At 33.9% G+C, this 15,039-nt stretch overlaps 1 long non-coding RNA gene across 1 annotated transcript; it reads left to right on the top strand.

Annotated features, from left to right (window-relative positions):
• The first annotated feature begins 346 nt into the window (after positions 1-346).
• On the top strand, positions 347-13,482 carry LOC132546837 (uncharacterized). Its single transcript, XR_009554083.1, has 11 exons — positions 347-426; positions 2,350-2,452; positions 4,914-5,041; positions 6,565-6,697; positions 6,866-6,978; positions 7,286-7,432; positions 7,896-8,078; positions 8,402-8,551; positions 8,918-9,036; positions 9,679-9,795; positions 10,594-13,482. It is a non-coding gene; the product is annotated as an uncharacterized LOC132546837 (long non-coding RNA).
• Positions 13,483-15,039: the final 1,557 nt, after the last annotated feature.

Below are 15,039 nucleotides of genomic sequence, written 5' to 3'. Positions count from 1 at the left end.
GAGAATTATTAGTTCATCTGTCCTTAAACAATATGCCTTCTGCTGTTCTGTCTAGCTGATGTTTTTTGCTGCTTTTATCAGATTACGCCATCTGAGGTGTATTAGGCTCATGTGTCTGTTATGTAATATAGCCACGATCTTCATTCACAGACCATCGCCTGTACTCAACTGACTGGCCGACTGAACCATTTTCCTTGCTGAAGGTGAAGGACGTATCTTGTCCAACTGGTTCCGAAGAAGGCACTCTAACACATTATGGAGAGTTGTCCCGGACTGCAGACAGACATGATGCAGATGGCACTGTCCATAGAAGCGATACAACAATGAAATTCTGCACATTCGAGGACTCACAACGATATGAAAATACGTTCAACTTCAGCCAAGGACAATATTGTATTAATCGTGTTGGAGGGTCTTGCCCTACAGGTAGGTATTCGATCGTGTGTGATAGTTCTGCCTTTCAAGTGGTTATGAAAGTCCTGTCCTTCAGGTGGAAGGGCTCTGTCCTAGATATCAAGGTCGGTCGGATGGCAGGGTCCTGCTCTAAAGCGCATTTTCAGCCGTACGTTATATAACTGATACAGGCCTAACCTGTTGTACAATCATACTCATGCAACACCATTAATTTAATCAGAGCTTCCTGTTCCATTTATATGATATTGTTTAAAATAAAGAACCTGTTACACTTAAGAGACTTCAACGTGTTTCACGTACATGCGCTCATAGAGGGTAAATAATCGGACTTCAAGCTGCAATCAATTACTTTGTACACAATGTTGAGTGTTTAAAAACGTTGTCTAAGTTATCAAAATAAATAAATAGCAATCGTGTGAAATTTCCTACATTTTTCATATCCAACAATTGTGTAAAAGTTCTTGTGGGTTTTTCAATATTCAATCGGGTGCAACATTGGGTATCCAATAGCATAGCAGCTTTCTAATTCATGATGAATCTTCATTTTTGTCGAAGATTCCTTTCTAAATGGTTTGTATTCTATATATTGGATATTCCTCTCCCTCGGTAGGTGTAAAATCGTTCGGTTGATTTCCATGTAAAGCGAGAACAGTGCTGCTATTTTTGAAATATTGCTTTTCAATCTGCTATGTATTTTTGCATTATTTCAATATTTTTTTTTCTAAAAGGTTTCTCACATGGTTATGTACAGTATGAGGATAATAAAGATCCGATTACTTCTGGATCCGTTCCAGACGCGGAATTCGATGAAAATACACATTTAGAGTTTTGCTGTCGAAATGATGGCAATTTTCGCATACCGATAGAATTACCGTTGAAAGAGAGGTTTATTTTGTGGAGGACAAGTAAAACTAGTTGCCAAGAGGTGAAAGGTAATACTTCATCTTTTTCAATACTGAAAACTGGCTTTTCTTAATGTATCGCAGTCACATTTCAGCACTTTGTAAAAAATAGTGATAGATGCATTGTAACAGCTTCCATTATGTACTTGAAGCAAAACGCAGCAATATCAAATATCTTAGCGCGGAAATTCGGATTGTAAAACAGTAAAACGTGACTTTAAAAAATCTTCATTTTGCTGCGGAATGTCATCTGATTGATCTGTTCGCCAATGGCCAAAGAATTCATGATACAATATATGTAAACTAAAAACAATATACGTTTTCAAAGAGATTACTTTCCTCATTTCTTGGCCGAATTCACACACTCCAGTTGTTGTTTACTGATTCGGGATATCTGTATATAACATTTAGAAATTGTTATAATGATATTACAATATTCCATCTACAGATGCTGTTTCTCTAGGATCACAGTATTTTGGATTTCGGAATCCAAGTCAAAGTTCAACTGCAAGCGTAAAATAACCTATTCCTCTGTCATTTCATGATGATATCACTAACATATGGTTGTACTACTGCGTCTATCAACCAATCACAAAAGGTAATATAAATCTAAATTCTGAAAACCAATAACATAACTTAAAAACAATCAAATTCAACCAAATTATCACAAAATATATAACATGATTAAAACACTACCAACCAATTACGAAGGATATAGCAAAATCCGAACTTTACCCATCAATCAAAAAGCATATATCACAAAATTTGTCTTCCAATTATGATAAAATACAGTTCTGGACATATATTTAACATTTCCAATATTTTACGTCTTCGTTTTTACCTAAAATGTATTTAGTATTTGTCAAGTTTTATATACAGTTAAGTATAAGTGATTTATTTATTTCTCACTTCTCTGATGAGGGTAAACTCCCAACATTCTAAGCCTTACTTAAATTTCGTGATGAAATGCTTCACGCACTTTACACAAATGCTGATGAAAAGGTTGTATCACTATACCCTTCCCTTGATGTAGGTAACTGCGGTGGTATAATCGAGCTGACAGAGGACTCCCCAGAGGCCGTCATCCAATCTCCGAATTATCCGGATCCATATGATGAGTATTCGGAGTTGTAAGGGTAAGTTTCTCCTAAATCGAAAGTAAACTAGAAGAAACCTGCGCTATTGTTGTCCGTACGACGAATTTGCACATCAATGTAGCGAATAAACACTTCTGACTGTGTAAATGTAAATGTCATCATCTCAAGATTAGAAATATAACCCAAGGTTATCGGTTCGTCTTACCGAAATACATGGCCATATATAATCTTAAATGGTTAGTGTTAAGTAAGTTCCTCGTTTATTGTCACCTCACGATGTAAAATAAGATTGATTGTGTCCTTTTTTACCATCCCCTGTATTTACTTAGAGAAAGCAATCGTATATCAGTGATTTAATTGAGCCGGGTGTGTCTGTATAGCATAGTAAAAAATCACACTGCAGAGAGGAGGACCTGATTTATAGTTGTAATTGTAAAGGTGTAGAACATATTGTATGGAGCCGAGTTAGAACCATTATGAAGATATCTCGCACGTGTAACCTTGAAAGCTGTTTTATTGCCAAGGAGTTTGGCAAACATGTGCTACCGTATTTAGACAATGAACGCATGGATACATATATTACCACTGCACCATTTCACTATTTCTAGATATCTATTTTTAAATATACACGATAGGTTGAAACAATTCACTGACGATTAAATAATTAATCAAGGATGCAAATGAAACAACAGTTGTATTGTTTAAGGATTTACAGAGTTGACGCATGAGGTAGTAATATCATGATGAAACATTCACATGTATCGCCACTAGAAAGTGTTCTGTTTATCACACACAATGTATCCCACTAGAAAGAGTTCTGTTTATCACACGCAATGTATCAACACTAGAAAGTGTTCTGTGTATTACAAACAATTTATCAACTCTAGGGAGTGTTCTGTGTATTACACATTTGAAATCATTTCTGGAGGCTGTTCTGTTTATTGTGCACATTAAATCACCACTAGAGGCTTTTCTGTGTATAGTACACAATATACCACCACTAGAGGCTGTTCTGTGTATTGTACACAATATATCACCACTAGTGGCTGTTCTGTGTATTGTACACAATTTATCACCACTAGAGGCTGTTCTGTTTATTGTACACAATATATCACCAATAGAGGCTGTTCTGTTTATTGTACACAATATATCACCACTAGAGGCTGTTCTGTGTATTGTACACAATATATCACCACTAGAGGCTGTTCTGTGTATTGTACACAATATATCACCACTAGAGGCTGTTCCGTGTATTGTACACAATATATCACCACTAGAGGCTGTTCCGTGTATTGTACACAATATATCACCAATAGAGGCTGTTCTGTTTATTGTACACAATATATCACCACTAGAGGCTGTTCCGTGTATTGTACACAATATACCACCACTAGAGGCTGTTCTGTGTATTGTACACAATATATCACCACTAGAGGCTGTTCTGTGTATTGTACACAATATATCACCACTAGAGGCTGTTCCGTGTATTGTACACAATATATCACCACTAGAGGCTGTTCTGTGTATTGTACACAATATATCACCACTAGAGGCTGTTCTGTTTATTGTACACAATATATCACCAATAGATGCTGTTCTGTTTATTGTACACAATATATCACCACTAGAGGCTGTTCCGTGTATTGTACACAATATATCACCACTAGAGGCTGTTCTGTGCATTATGCACAATATATCACCACTAGAGGCTGTTCTGTGTATTGTACACAATATATCACCACTAGAGGCTGTTCTGTGTATTGTACACAATATATCACCACTAGAGGCTGTTCTGTTTATTGTACACAACTTACCACCACTAGAGGCTGTTCTGTGTATTGTATACAACATATCACCACTAGAGGCTGTTCTGTGTATTGTACACAATATATCACCATTAAGGGCTGTGCTACGTATTACACATAATGTGTCACTACTAAAGGCTGTTTTGTATACTACACAATAAATATAGTAACATAGCACTGTCCAGTAGCAGACAACAGAAGATTTGCCACGAGGAACAATGCCATTTTGTTTGAAGACTAAACAAAAATACACCAGAAAGGGCTGTGCTACGTATTACACATAATGTGTCACTACTAAAGGCTGTTTTGTATACTACACAATAAATATAGTAACATAGCACTGTCCAGTAGCAGACAACAGAAGATTTGCCACGAGGAACAATGCCATTTTGTTTGAAGACTAAACAAAAATACACCAGAAAGGCAGCATAAATATATTGGCAAATGAAAAGCCAGCTGATTGCGAAACTTTTTGATTGGATGGATACTGTTTGGTCTGTTGAAATATCGCCTTCTCAGGATGGCAAATCATCGTATTCGCCAAAAACAGATTTTTGTTTGCATAATATTGAATAATTGTATTCAGATATGTACACATTAAGCAATATATAAATCGTAAAGAAATGAAGTGATGAGTAGGGAACTAGATCCATTTTTTATTATTGCGTGTATTATTGGGCTTTTTTCACTTACAGAGCCCTGGCAATACGAAAATTGTACTGGACTTCATTGATTTTGAAATACCAAGTGGCAACACCGCTACCTCATGTGACGAAGATGAACTCGAAATAGTATTCACCTTACCTGGTCAGCCGGATTTGCGGTATGTGTAGGGAATACATTGTATAAAATGTAGATATGCTGAACATGTTTTTATAAAAATATATATTGATACTATCAGAAAAAAATTCTACTCAAACCGATGGAATGTCTTCGTGTTTGTATCATTCTCTTTTTGTAGGAAAGGTTGATTACATACTACTTAGTAATACGCGAAAAAGTAAGAACAAATCATATAAGTATAAAGTCTTGCTGGAAACAAATTAGATTCCTTCATTTCATTTCCATTTTCTGTGTCTGCAATTCTTAAAACATTTACAACCCGAATCACCCTGTACACATCGACAAAATAACAGTGTTCAATTTAACAGTCATTTTTAGAGGAGTAACAGCTGGTGCCACTTGCCCTCAAAGAAGTATAAGATGCCTACGTTTCCGAAACACCTGATCGTATACTTGTAACTTCATAAAATATCCTTATTCCTCATGGAAACAGAGACCAAGTGATTCCGGAGTCTGATAGACTGTTTTGTTGTCACTTCAAATTATAAATGTGATATGTTACCGTAATTTGGTATTTCAGTGTGTGCGGTAGTGACCACAAGGTGTCAACAATTTCCGAAACCAACATTTTATCCTTGATATTACACTCAATGGGACCTGTTAAGTCAGCAAAAAAAGTTTAAAGCCAAGGTGAAAATGTCGACAGAATGTACATGCATTTATAGTTGTGAATATTTTATAAATCTCTCTGATATGTTCTGTTGGTTCGTAAGCTAACTTTGTGATAGTCTTATTCGAGTTCTCCAAGGAACACAAGAAGGTGCATTACACAAATTATCCATCCTCTTATTAAAAACATTTACATGTATGTAACCTAATCTTAAAAACATTAATTAAGTCTGCATATGATTAAGCGGCAATAGATAATAAATATTTCATTCAAAGGAAAAACTTTGCGGCAACGGTATTTTTTCCCTCATTTAAATTTGAGAAAGCTGAGAGCTGGATGTATTAAGATAGTCTTTATTCTCTACGCAACAACTCCTTGATGTTAAAATTACGTTACTCACCTGAATAATTTTCAAAACGATTTATAGTTAGTTATATGGTGGATGTTGTCTATGAAACAGCAGACGCTCATTCTTCTGGCACACCTGGTACTATTCTTCTCGTGCCTTTTCAGGAGTAACCTTGTAAATATTTCTTTTATTCATATTTTGCCTTAGTTTTACTTAAATTGAGTTTGGATTATGATTATGTTCACATGATGGTATTTTCTTGTTGTAATCATTATTAACAAATGCAGACATACCACGCCTAAAATTCAAATACAAATTATCGTTTGATTCATGTACCATTACGTTGTATTCTTCAATTATGTTTCTTCTAGATATGATTTAGATGCTAAATTATCATCAAGATTACTTGGTATTCCTTTATGGAAGATGGCTGACATAACGAGTTAGACCTCCTTGGTTTTAAAATTATCAATTTATCTTTTTTTAAGTGTTGGTTGCACAAATATTCAATGCAGGTTTTGATATGTTGATGAACATTTTCCAGACGATGAGTTGTGAAATAAAACCTCCGATAAAGGTGCAACGTACAGAGGACGTGTGAATTTTGCCCAAGACATGAAGATTTATCTCCCGTGGCGAGACGTCAGTCACTGTCCTCATAATGTTTTTGAATACAGGTAAACCTACATTTTTAGACTCATTTGAAATGTGAATCGTATGTATCAATAAAGATAGATATAACTATCTTTGTTTGTCGGTGGGAATGGTTTAAAGTTTAGTAATGTGTATCAAAATTGCCCTTCTATTCTGTACCTGGAATCTTTGTTTGTTCCATGTAATACCAGTGACTTTTTCGATGGGATGGATGAAAACTTTTGCCGGGCGCCAGGTGCTGGCTTACGTCCATTTTGATACACAGCAGCAGAAGGATGTGTTCCCAACTACTGTGACGTATGCGGTATCGATATGTACTGTAATCAGAAGTTGTTTATGTGTTTCACAATTTAATAGTAGAATCAGCAGTGTTCAAATTCCAAATCTGTAATAGAAAGTCAGTAGTTTTCTATTTTGCTTTTTCGTTGAACATTATGAACGCCAGTCTTCACTCTTATTTATTATACTGAAATACAAAATATTCAAATAAAAATAAGATTTATCATATTTTGTTACCGTAAAGATGAAATTATTAGATAAAAGTCCTTGTGATCGCATGTACAGCATGCCATAAGAATTGATATTTCAGTAGAACATTTTCTTATTGACAGGTTCGTGTAACGACATCCTTCCCGACTGTATGGACAGGTTCTTGGCCAATAACTCCTATTGTCTGGATGATCAACATATAGACTCTGTAGGTACTGTTGGATGCGCGGTAACATGTAATATGTGTAGCAGGCAGATATCGGAGATAGGTAAATGTTCTTCAATTCAATATTGCAACTACTATTTTGCGTTAATTATACAATTATGTTATTTTTAAATATTGTATATTTAGGAATGAGACGAAATATAAATCTAATTAGTACTCATAAAAATATCTAGAAAATCAGTTTGGTACTAATATTATTATCTTTTTGCTGCACATAAGTATAAAAATATAAATAATGAATTATCCTTTTCATAACAGTTTCGAGTTAGATACAGTAAGCCAAACAATTAATTAAACTGCATCACACAGCAGTTGTCGTCCTTCTATGGATATTGCCTGAACCTCAGAGCCTAAGGTGTGACTTTGAAAAATTCGAGGTGATCGAAAGAAATCTCAAATCAGAATGGGGAGATTCCCATAATTCAATAGATTTAGTCACTTTTATATTGCAAAAATTTTTTTTTTAAATGTTTACATTAAAATAAATGCATCATGAAATGTTACAGCGATCACCAGGACGTGTACTCGGCCCATCCTTCCTGCCCATGGCAGTATCCCTGCAACACTAAAGAATGTATATAGTGTCGGGGAATCTGTTCAATCTGTGTGTACTGAAGACCAAAATTATTCAGTCACGCATACGTGTACTACAGCCGGTACATGGAACGGTCCGATGTCGGCATGCCAAGGTATTCAATTGTTTTATTTAGTACCATACGAGTCTAAAAATGAATACATATTGTTTGTTACTTTTAATTAGACATACGTGAGATTGGATATATCTAAACAATAACCATACTTCCTAGCTTTACCAAACTACTATCTTGGCATTAAAACAGTTCAGACATCTTTTTGTGGTCGTTTCGGGATATATTATATAATTTTGATGTTTGAAACATTTCTAGAGCGTCTTGTTAGTATTTTTATATTGAACAATTACAAAACATTCTCTGATTTTAGTAGTAGAGAGTAGAAGATATTTTGTTCCACTGATATATATTTTATATTGAAGGATGCCCTAATGACTGGTCATATCACCATGGTAATTGCTATAAATTCTTCCATGAAACGGCATCTTGGATAGATGCTTCTCAGCATTGTTCTACATTTAACAATGGCACACTGTTTATTACTGAAAATATCGACTTGTGTACGAACTCATGTAAGTAACATTGTTTTATTTTAGAGTTAAGAAATTATGTATTGCTTGATATGGTTATTTAAAAGTTGAAGCTAACAACATTATTCTGTTAATGAAACCGTCACAAAAGGAGCTATTTAAAAATTCATGAAATCAGATGGCTTTTACCTAATGATGTGACTTTGATAAAACATAGCTAATCATTTCATATGTTCATCTGTTCTTATCTTATGTACATCCCGCACGAGATATCGGTATTAATCAGAAAGAAATACCATATTGTCGTAGTTGGCCTTATATAAAATTGTTAAGCCGATACAATTACATACAACAAGATCGTATAATCGAGAATATTTATCAACTTGTATGATTTAATCATTTCACCAGGAAACCTGCTAAAGTCACCGTGTGGTTAGGCCTCGGAGACGCGGAAACAGAGGGAACATTTCAGTGGCAAGATAGAACACCACTAGATACTACAAAGCTTGGAGCTTCCTGGAGGAACGGTATTTTCCCAACGTCTTTTCATGATGATATTTATATTTCTGGAGTGTATTTAGATTTCACTGTATAAGTTATTATATCGCAAACGTTTGAAAACTATTGTAATGGAATAACTTCGATGGGAGGAAGAAATGGAGAGGGGAGGGAGATAAAATTTCATAGAACAATATCTTCATCCATGTGTAACACAACCCCTGTTTCCATAAACAGTGTTATAAGAAACTTGATAGAAAAATGAATATCAATGGGATGTTAAACGGCTTCAGTGGTCTGCTCTCAAGACAATAGACAAAATGTAAAATATGCAACGTAGATATCACCCTTCGTCCATCTCTATAGATACTTAAATTACTAGGCCGAGTCTCTGTACAAGAGGGTTTAGTCTGAACCGCGGCATATTTTCAGTTGAAAATTATTAAGTATACCTGTCACATCATACGTGTGATCAACAAAGGTATGATCAGGTGGACATTGAAGTAAATCGATTTCGATGAAAGATGATACAATGCACGATCGGCTTCTTTCATATAGGCATCTTTGATATAATTGATATCATATGTCGATGTTATAGATTTATTAAAAAGTAGTTTATTTATACTTATTGTTGTAATAATTTGTATTATTATTACTACTTTGATTGACAGGACAACCTGATGACAAAGGGGGCCAAGACTGTGTGAAAGTTAATAAGAGTAAAAAGCTTCTTGATCAAAACTGTGAAACAAAGCTTCGAGTCTACATTTGTCAGACATCATTGAAAGGTATGTCTTTAAACACTAAGAACAATATAATTTTTCATAACTAAATAACCTATCGAATACATCACAGAAGTTACTGTTTCTTTTTAGAGTGATATATTTTAGCAAAACAATATGACTTGATTTCAGTTGTTATTTTAAAAACCTATTCAGATCATGTTAAAAACAACATACTGATATTATATTGGTATGTGAATTTGTAAATTTGAAATCATGTTTAAACAATTGGGTCTCAATAATGATCAGTGATAAGCCTTCGTGCTTTATTATCATTTTTTCTTTTTAATTCTTACATGAAAACTGAGGTTTTCAATGGTGTGGTTATCATTGATCTAGTGCTATATTACCTGCATTGACCTTTTGTTTAGTTATCCCAATGCTGATGACCAAATGGTTTACATTACTGTACCAGGAATCTACCACTTTGACTATTAATTATTATCAATTGTCATTCGGATCTAATATATGAAGAACATCAAAGCAATTCATCAAAATATTGCTGGGAAAACTCTTTACGAAATTGAAATCCTCCGAGTGCTGAAAAAACAGAATTTAAACGTTTCTTGGCAAGAACAGATTGAAAATTAATTGAAGAAAAATACTAGATTTTAGAGGATGATAATTAGGGTCTTAAGGTATTACCGTTTTTGTAACTTTCGATGCCATGGTTTATAAATCGCATTTCATCAACCAACCAGGAATCGATTATTCGATCGGGTGTGAAAAGCTATGGAGAAAATGTATCCGCAATTTCGATAGATCTTTTGATTTTTCTTTGTTTTCTGATGTGTCTCCATTCAGAATGGCGTTCCTAACATGTGTACTGAACACAAGATCTTTGCTGAGTTCTCCTGTAGTCGGACATGTGGTATATGTACTGCTCCAAGTGAATGCGCCTCGAAGTAACACCAATGAGAAAGACTAACAGACAAACTTAAGACTTCGATACTATTTTTTTCCTTAATTATATGTGATATTAAAAAAAATGTCAATAATTTTTAATGTCAACAACGTATGTATTATGTCTAAACATAGTAATTTTTCTACCTTTAAAAGCCTAGTTTACGTACATTATCTCAGGACTTTATTTTACAATGAAGTTTTGGCGTGAAATAGTCGGTTGTTTTGTGTAATATTTTACGTAGATTTCAAGAGGACGAAAAAATCTTTATTTCCTCTGAAGATCATACATTGTACTATTCGACTTTTTTCTCACGTTTTATCACATAATAATCCAATTATGTTATGCTATACGCCGGTGTAGTAACCTCGTACGACACACATACACGAAAATCAGTTGTTAAAATACAGGTGTTATGCTTGACTACAGTCTGTCTTACAGAGACTTTATAAGATGATTTGCCGATGATACATCTAGTAACTTACTTTCAATTTGATATGTGAAACGAGTCAAATATTTTTAACGGCTCGCTAAAATGAAACATTCGTGACGAGTTTTATAAACCACACACTTAACGATGCAAAAACTCTGGTCTCTAATAAACCATATATGTGTCAGCATAAACGATGTAAGCAAGTGACATATGCTGTGTCATGACCGCAGCTGATACGTCACCATTAATCCTCCAAATACTTTAGTAATTCTACTTCTTTCAATTTTACTAATTGTCATCATTCATTCCAAATTCTTGTACTTTCCCTTCTCTAACTTTTCAGCATTTCATATTGCTGTTGATATTTCACACTGCGGCCGTTACCCAGGACAAATTTTAAAAAGGAAATAGATTGATTTTTCCACTTTGTACTTGTTTATCATGTTGAAAGATATTGTACATACCTGTAGTCCGTGAATATGCTTACGTACATAACTTTATATAAGAGTCAAATTCGATAGCCTGTAAATAAAGACAACACTGAGGTTTCATCTGAAATGTTTTATTCCACGTTACTTTATATGAATTTCGCAGAATGTAAAGACAAAGTGTTGAGTGATTTTGAATTGGTTTAACATTTCCGTCTTGACGTGATGATATGAAAAGACATATCATCTACAACTAAAACTATATAGTAATGGCAATATGCTATAATTGATGTTATAAATCAGTTATTTGTGTATAACCTAACCTGGAGGATAATTGGATGGACCGATCGCCTAATTAGCTAAAACAATGTTTAGTATGTGATGTTCTTATTGTATGACCTGAGCAAGAAAACAAGGTATTTTATAAACCTCATTACTCATTTCACCTAAATGCCTATTTCTTTACTGTGACTTAAGGTGGGGGTTATTATATTCAAAAACAAAATTTGATAACAATACAATTATTGTAAAATAGGGTCGTAAAGAAAATAATCATATCAGGAAATAATAGGGACATATCAGTAAATAACATGCATATCGAAAAATATAAGGAAAATGTCAGGAACAAATAGGGACCAACTTACGTTCCCCACCTAGCACAACTTGATGACGTATTGAGGAAACATTATACTAAATGGTCGAGCACAAACCTAGCTAATCAATCTGGAAGACATACATTATTATTTAAACATGAAACCATCATACCTAGCTTTCAAATTTAATGTTCATCTCATGTGTATCATTTGCTCAATCTTTTGAATCATACAAAGAAGTGTGCCGAGAAATGGATGACAGATGAAAAATACACCAACCCGTGGATAGACATAACGTTACATATCATTTGTAATAGTTAATTTTTGTTTTCAGCAAATTTTCAGCATTTACATCTTTATGTGTCTCGAGAGCTCGCAATGCAATAATGTATTATCGCCAAATACACCCTTAAGTAAAATATTAAAATAGAATCGATATGATGCAAGTATACAAAATATAAAAGTTTTGAGTCTAATTACTACCAAAACATCAATCTTTGTTTCTGGATAACCACAAAACAAGCAATGGTATCGTTATATATTTTTTATAATTTGGTGAAAAAGTTATGATGTATCCAGATGCACATTTATTGGACTTTCAAATTAATTATGATTGTTTTAAAGATTGTCAATATAATGCATCAAGTATTATTTTGAAAAGTCTTGGTTTATTTCTTTACCTATTACCTTATTTATATTACCTTGGAACCAATATCTTAGAATACCTATCACAAACGCTTGATTTGAAAGAATAACTAATACTGTTCTATTCATCTAATAATGTGATCTTATATGAGTAAATTTCATGATAGTTTTGAAACCAAACTTTTTATTCTTATTACGTCTGGTGAGAGTGAATGAGTTTTGGAGTAAATTGATGAGAGCATAGTAAATGATGCACAATTCTCTTTATCATATCTTCGAAATATGGAACAATAATGCATGAAAAAAGCTTTATTGCAGACTGATATGAAGTATCACATTACATTACTTTAGCTGTATACTTTGAATGTCATTGTGAAAGAAGTTTATGAAATCATCAATTTTAGCAGTGTATTTATGATCGTTGATTCAATGGGTACACTAAATCCACGGATTCATATGCCCACAAAGTCACAACTAAAAATTGGAATTAGATTTTTGCAATACAGTTATCCATGAAATCAAGTGCCTAAGACATTTTTTCAAAAACCATGAACAGCGAGTCGTACGAAAATATATCATCATATGATATGGTTGATATGACTATGATGAGGTGATGCTTTAATCCATGATGCTTTCCATAGTTTAATTGTATGGCAGGTATGCTATCCTTTGTGTTCAATTAAATTTGTATCTGTCTTCTCAAAGCGTTTTCATCATATTTTTTATGCCATGCTCTCTCGTTTTTCTTTCTGCATTTCTGTTTCACTTAACTAAGAAGAATGTATACAAACAATTACAAATATGGTACACATTAATTTAGATCGATCTTCTAAGTTACGTGTTGATAAAAGCACTTTTGAATACATCCAGTTAGAATTACTTGATTTCCCTTTGCCTCGGATCCTTTTGGCTGACTTGTAACAAGGGAAATGTCGACCTGTTCTTAAATTAAATTAGGATAGGCAAATGTGTTTATCTAAAATTCTATTTTCATGTTCTCCTTATGCTCCTGGTTTCGCTGTCAGTTTGGCGAGTTCATTGTTAAACACAATATCCTTGGCTTTTGCCTGCACTGTTCCTCGCATACGGTTAAGCAACTCTCTTCGTTCCTTTTCAATGATGGCTTTCCGTTTATCACACACCTGCTGAATCTGCGTATATATATCAAATTTCTTATCAAAACTGGAAGTATCACTACACTGATTCATTATAAAGACGTATTTTTAATTTCAGGACAATATCAATTATTTCATTTTACTAGAGATAAATGTTATTAGTAAAAAGTACAATATGCGTGATATCTAAGTTTACGATAATGCGTTTGTTATCTAAATAATACGTAATTTGAATCTATGAGCTGTGTTCATTTGATAGCATTTTGTTGAAATTGTTTCTATTTATATTATATATCATTACTACAGGTACTTCAATTTACCCATTTATGGAAGGCGGCGACATTTGTGCTTGACTCTCTGATATCCTTATAGGAGTATTTCTCCAGGATGGTATCCACCGTCTTTAGCAGACTTGGATCTAGAGACCCTACCCGCAGATTATCTATCCGGTTGAGAAAACTGTCCGCGCCCTTCTTGTGAAGATGTGGTAATATCTTATCCCATGTCTGTAACAGAGACAACATATTAATACATAAAACGAGACATAATCGGAGAAGTAATTGGTGAATTGTAAATGAAATATTGCAGAATCCTTTTGTCTGTATGACACAAACCAAATGGTAATTTTTAATGGTATAAAATTTTCGCGATTTTCTAATTAAACCGTCCATATCTATAGTAACGAATGAAAATTTTTGCGATCTTGATGTAAACGAACATTTTATACATACGTGTCTCACATTATTTCTTGCCCAATATTTGAGCCATCAAACATTATTTGTCAATACACAAAGAGGATGCCGGTTTTCATTGGTACATGGACTACATTGCAATATACCTGAATAGGCAATTTAATGTATGATTTAAACACATGGTAAGAAAACTAATAATATTGGTTTACCTGTATTATTGTAATCATTACTGTCATATCTTACCTCTATCGTACTTTCATCCTCTCCAAGAAGTATACACACTACTCGCATCACGTCTACTACAATAGGTTTTGGTCGGATAAATGTTTTCATTTCCGCCAGGATGTCCCTGTCCAACTTCCTTATATGAAAGTTATATCCGTCAAGTTTGTTAAGGTTGGACAGAGTATTTTCTGCTTCCGTAATTTCATTCCGTAGTT

The sequence above is a fragment of the Ylistrum balloti genome, unplaced genomic scaffold (genome assembly GCF_031769215.1).
Source record: "Ylistrum balloti isolate Yb309-2 unplaced genomic scaffold, AGI_CSIRO_Ybal_v1 Utg369916, whole genome shotgun sequence".
In the NCBI taxonomy this organism is placed as follows: Eukaryota; Metazoa; Mollusca; class Bivalvia; order Pectinida; family Pectinidae; genus Ylistrum; species Ylistrum balloti.
Note: the sequence above shows the minus strand (reverse complement) of the source record. Positions and strands in the feature narration are given on the sequence as shown.